The sequence below is a fragment of the Amblyomma mixtum genome, chromosome 6 (genome assembly GCF_055824585.1).
Source record: "Amblyomma mixtum isolate Tamu chromosome 6, ASM5582458v1, whole genome shotgun sequence".
Classification (NCBI taxonomy): domain Eukaryota; kingdom Metazoa; phylum Arthropoda; class Arachnida; order Ixodida; family Ixodidae; genus Amblyomma; species Amblyomma mixtum.
This window is the reverse complement of record NC_143017.1, coordinates 12,135,805-12,141,804: the sequence shown is the minus strand read 5'-3', so window position 1 is coordinate 12,141,804 and position 6,000 is coordinate 12,135,805.

The following is a 6,000-nucleotide window of genomic DNA, read 5'->3' as shown; positions in this document are numbered from 1 at the left end:
GGCCAGCTCATTGCCGTCAATCCCTGAATGCCCAGGGACCCAGCGGAGGAAAACGATGGAAGGCTGGAGTGCGGAGACCGATCGTTCGACCTCCTGTTGGTCAGGGTGTGTTCCTGAATGTGATGTATTGCGGCTTGTGAGTCTGAATAGACTGTGTACTCTTGGAGAGAGGGAAGGAGGGCAAATGACTGGAGGGCATGCGCAATGGCGAGGACCTCGAGCGAGAATGCGTCTGGAGGGTGTAGATACGGCCCGCTGGTGTGGGTTTCAGGAGCAGGGAGGTGTGGATGGTACAGGGCGTAGCCGCAGGAACCTCGAGGAGCCACGAAGGAGGCATCCGTGTAGGCTCCACCCTGGATATCAAAGAGAAGGGAATGGTGCTGCGCGGTCGCAAGACGACGGCCCGCGTGCAGGACGGGGGACGTGTTGGTCGGGAGGGGAAGGATACGAAGATTGGGAGCGGGGGTGGGAATAGGAGAGGTAAACGGGGAGAGTGGAATGGGCGAGATACCCGCTTGAGTCAATAACCAATGACCCTGACGGGTAAGGGAAAGCCGGGCAAGCTGCGAGTCACGATTGAGACAGAAGAGAACGATGAGGATGGAAGAGGCCTGTGGCAAAGAGCTTAGTGGTAGTGATAGGGAGGTTAAGAGCTGCCTTGTAGAGGCCCACAAGGGCAGTCTCGAGAGCGTTGAGTCTGAGTGAAGGAAGAGCACGTGGAGACCTGAGCGTCGAGTGACCACGCGGCGCAGGGGGTGAGTTACAGAGAGGCAGGTGGTGACAGCGCGGCGGAGGGCTTGCACATTCTTGGCCGCAGGCAAAGGGAAGCCAAGAACTTTGGGCTGTGTGACGACAGGAATGGGAAAGCCAGAAAGGTGGAGAGAGACGAAGTGGTTTTGTGAGCGCTGGTAGGAGGAATGGTTGAGAAGGAGAAGCTCCGATTTCTCAGGAGCAGGAGAGAGGCCAGCGGTGGTGAGAAAGGAGTCGATGAGATCTAGGCCACGTTGCAGGGTGTCCTGTACGGGACCCGGAGAGCCAGATGAACACCAGAGAGTGATGTCATCGGCGTAAAATATATGATGCAGGCCGGGAATTTCAGCTAGCTGGGAGGCGAGAGGAGCCATAGCGAGATTGAAAAGGGTAGGAGAGAGAACAGCACCTTGAGGAGTGCCACGGGTGAGGTGGTGTGGGTCAGACAAGTGGGTGTCGACTCGAAAGCGAGCCACACGTTTAGAGAGGAATGAACGGATATAAGAGTACATGCGGGGGCCACAGTCTAAAGAGGCGAGTTGAGAAATGATGTGATCGTGACAAACACTGTCGAAGGCCTTGCGAACATCGACGGTCAGAAGTGCATGAATTTGAATGGGGGTAGGTGACAGAAAGGTGTGCTGGAGAATCAGCAACAAGTCCTATGCACAGACGCGGCGTGGGAAGCCAATGAGAGAATGGGGGAAGAACTCCCTCGCCTCGAGAAAATTAGACATGCGAGTCAAGGCCATTCGCTCAAGGATCTTACCAACACACGATGTCAGGGAGATTGGGCGGAGGTTAGAGAGAGAGGGAGGTTTGCCCGGCTTTGGAATCATAGAAATGAGGGAGGATGTCCAGGTGCTCGGCAAGCAGCCGCTCTCCCAGGCCTCATTGTAGGTTTGAAGCAAGAATACTTTGGCGCAGTCAGGAAGGTTACAAAGTTTGGTGTATGTAATGGCAACCTCACCGGGAGCCGGGCGTGTAGCATTAGCAGCCAGAGCAGATTCGAGCTCCCGGAGAGTAAAGGAGTTGTCCAGATAGGGGTTAGGTCCACCTGAGTACACCGGATAGGAGGGTGCCAGAGGGGGCGGGAGGAAAGAGAAGGGATTTGGTCAAAAACTTCGGAGGGAGTCCCCTGAGTGAGTGCTTTAGCTAGAGTGGGAGCAAGGACAGGCTTAGTGTCAAGGAGGGATTTAAACAGAGACCATGCGGATCGCGAGTGCAATGCAGAGTCAAGGCCATCACAAAGAGCACTCCAACGAGAGTGCTCGAGGGAGGCGCAGTGGGCGACGATCTCGGCCCGCAGAGCAGTGATCCGGGAGGAAAGTTGGGCATTGTGGGGTTGGGAGCGAAAGGAGCGTTGAAGAAGTTTACGGCGACGCCATAAACGGAGAAGGTGAGGATCTGGGTCTGGGACTGGGTGACGAGAGCGAACGCGACGGCTACTGGACGGGAGCGCTGCAGAGATGCGCGACGTCCAGTCGTCGTAGTATTGAAAAGAGTCGGAGGCGAGATTAGTGCGGAAAGCATCCCAGTCAGTGTGAATAACCGGATGACAGCGAGGGATGTGGCAAAGAGTGGTGGTAATATGGATGAGAAATTGGTCATTGAGAAGAGTTTCGGCTGTCACCTGCCAGTGAAAGTGAACCCCGAGAGAAAGTGAGGTCGGGAGTCGTGGGGCGTTGTGAGGCAGTGCCCGCTAGAGTAGGGGAGCCAGGAATATTAAGAAGGGTGAGGTGGCGTTCCTGTGCCAAACAATGGAGGAGGCGGCCGGGTTTGAGGGTTTGTGGGAAGCCCCAGAGTGTGTGAGGGGCATTAAATCACCACCAAAGAGGAGATGGGAGGTAGAAGGAAGAGAGTGAAGGAATTTACCCAGACCAGAGAACGAAGACGAAGTGACAGGGGGGTTGTAAAAGGACAAAAGGACGAGTGAGATGCGGGAAGAAGGGTGGTAATAAACCACACCAACTAAATATTTAAGGAGGGTAGAGGGGATGTCAATTGGCTCCACGGGCACGTCACTGCGTACATATAGACGCAAGTGGTGTGGCCGTAGTGGCATGGTAGGCGCGGTAGCCTGGGACAGTGCGGGCCGTCCGGGTCTCCTGGAGAGGGAGAAAATGTGGCAGGGAGGGGCGGGTGAGTAGGTACTGATGGAGGGGGGTCTTATTGTGGCAAAGATTTCGGCAGTTGCACTGAACAATCTCGAGGTCCTCGCCAAACGCCATTATGTTAGTGTAAAGGTAGTGGCTCGCGATGGTACGCGTTACTTTTTTTTTGCCGGGGGCAGTGACTCATGGACGGATTAGAGCATAGAAGTGAAGGATTCCAATTGTTTTGATTGTGCTTGTATGGTGGTAAGAATCTGCAGAACCGAAGTTTCCAGCTGAACCAAGCGAGTGTGATGTGCCTGTGTGGTGGTTTGGACAAAGTCAGCCAAAGGGGCGACCTGGGCGCTGGAGGAGGGAGTGGTGAACGTGGCAAGCTGCTCATTTAGCTTGCTAAGCTGGGAGGTAAGAGAGGAGGTGGTTGTCTGGAGGGTTTGAGTCAAGGAGTGTATCTGCTGTTGTAGATCGTGGGAAATGCGCTGCTGCTCTCGCAGCTGGCGTTCCAGCATTGCGAGCCGGAGGTCGAACGAGCGGCTGTCGTCAGTCAAGGATGGAGAAAGTGGTGTAGTGGAAGAGAGGGACGATGGCACCGAGGATCCTTTAACTATGGCGGCATAGGAGCCTGGTGGTGACGTGATCGGAGCTGATGGAGGTTCATGATTAGAGGAGGAGGGGGTGTTGAGTTGAGTGGCCCAGCGCAAAGCTAGGCGTCGGAGGTATGCAGCTTTGGCGCACTCGCGTTGTCTAGCAAGGAGGAAGGGGGCAAGTGGGGTCGAGGGAGGGGTGGGTGTTTACCTGGCAAGGAACGCACCAGGGCTGGGCACACACATGAGAGGAAGGGTCAGCGAGTAGAGGAGCAGCACAGCGACGGCACTTGGCCGGAACGCTGTGCTGGGGGCATTGGTGGGCGCGGTGGCCTAGAGTGAGACAACGGGTGCAGGTGGGAGGCTTAAGTTTATGAGGACGGCACCGGAAGGCAACGCGTTTTAGATATACAATGTGGAGATGACGGTACCAGCGAAAGTTATGAGCACCGATTGAGTGGATCCCTTCATGCGAGCAGCGAGAATATCTGTTTTGAAAGATTCTAGATCATCCATCAGCTCATCAGGAGTGAAGTGGCCACCGACGTTATGGATGACGCCGAGCTATGAGATAGGAGGATGTGGGGAATAAGTTTTGATGGTGACAGGCTTACCGTGAAGGTGAAGGTGCGTGATAGAAAGTAGGAGGTGGGCGGTGAGAGGAGAATGAGTTTTTAAAAACACAAGGCTTTGTGCCGGCTTGGCCTAAAGGGTGATGTCTGAACTGGTCTTGGAGAAAAGTTGTGCAGTGGAAGTGACTGCGGCGAGCACGTCGTAGAGAGGCAGCTTGGGATTGAGGGTACCAGGAGGGAGTTGGATGCCAACAGTAATGAGTTCGGAGCGGGGTCGGGTGGCGGAAGCAGGCTTACGGCTGGCACCGATAGTGCTCCAGCCGATTTCTGGGGATGGAGTGTCGTCTACCGGGGACGCCATGAAGTCCATGTCTGCCGGCGAGTCGTCAGCCTGAGACGCAATCTGCGACGCTGGTGCCGGGCTGCCGCTGGTGCTGGTAGTCTTGGTGTCAGCGGGTAATGTGGCTGGAGAAGGTCGGCGGCCCTGGCGGCGGCGACGAACGCAGGCGGCTGCGACCCGTCTATGGGCCCAAAGATGTCGGCGTCCCTTAGAGCGTGGAGTTGGCTAGCAGCGGACGCTGCGGCGACGACGAACGCTGCCGGCAGCGCCGCGGCCGTCGATCCGGAGCTCGTAGCGTCGCTCACAGCGTTGGTTGCGACAGGATTTTGCGCGGTGACGTAGGCGCTTGGGGTAGGCCCCGCGGTGGCGGCATCAGTGGGTCTGGGCTGCAGGGGCTTGGTCAGACGCTGCATTGCAGAGGTGCAGGCGCGGCGCGTTAGGGTTAGCGAGGCGCCGCGCCGCTTCTGACTTTTGGAGGCGCTTGGAGGGCCAGCTCGGCAGCGGGCCGTGACGCCGATGGCGTCCACGTGCTTCGGAAGCCTTCCTGAATCGATGGAGAGGAAATCCAGGGGCGGGCGAGGCCCTGGACCAGGCCAGGGGCAGGTGAAAGCGGAGCACGATAGGCAGCCAGCTAACCAGGGCGGCACCACCTAGCGGGAATCCCACTAAGTATTCATGTGATTAGCTTTGACTTGATGATACAATGGTGCTCGGCTTCAAGACACCTCACCAGCATACAGGTGTAACATTGAAAGCACATTGCAACAAATGCCACAGCTGTAGAGGCACCACAATTTTTACGGCGATGCTTTTTAGGGTCAAGTCGGGTTCTATACTTTTGTTTCTAAAAATTGTCATTCGTTGGTTTAGTGTTGAAATTCTTTTTCTATTAGTTCTCTTTATATGTAGTTTTATAATTGCACACAAAGTACCCCTAACTACTTGGTATATTATGTGTGATACAAAGCAATATTTTGCTAAAATGCAGACACCAGTTAGTTTTCCTGAAAGCTGAGGTTATTATGGGTTCCTTCTACCTGAGCCGGACTCGTTCTAATATTGTTTCGCAGGAATAAAAGTATGCATTTAGGGGTAAATTCAGAGACAACTTTATCAAAGCCCGCTATAAACAGGTATTCCGCATTTTCTAGCACGACTGCAATTGGCCAAGTCGGATTGAAATTGTATCAAAATACGACGCCCATCCTGAGTGCCGTGCTGCAGTTGAATAGTAAACGTTTGTGTTTCTCGTCGTGCACAAACCAAACGAGTAGCGTCGTCATGAACGCAACGTATGTCGAGCCAAATTGTGGTCACCATTCATTGATTCCATTTCACCGAAGACGAAAAACTAGGTTGTTGCCGTTCTGGCTGTAGTCTTTTTCGTACGACGTCCCACTACATATTTCGCAACGTCGCAAGTGGTGTCATTTTAGGCATTAAATGCTTTTAGCTCCCGTTGTCGACAGTGTGGTGAAGTCACGCCGAGACCGAGAGCCCACATCCGGGTACTGAATTCCGCACATCCGGGCACTGGAACGAGAACATCCGGGCACCGTACGAGATTTAACGAGACTCTCTAAGCCCTCCTATAGGACCGGCATACAAGCGCCGGTAGCTTTGCGCCGAACGGGTGGTGGCGT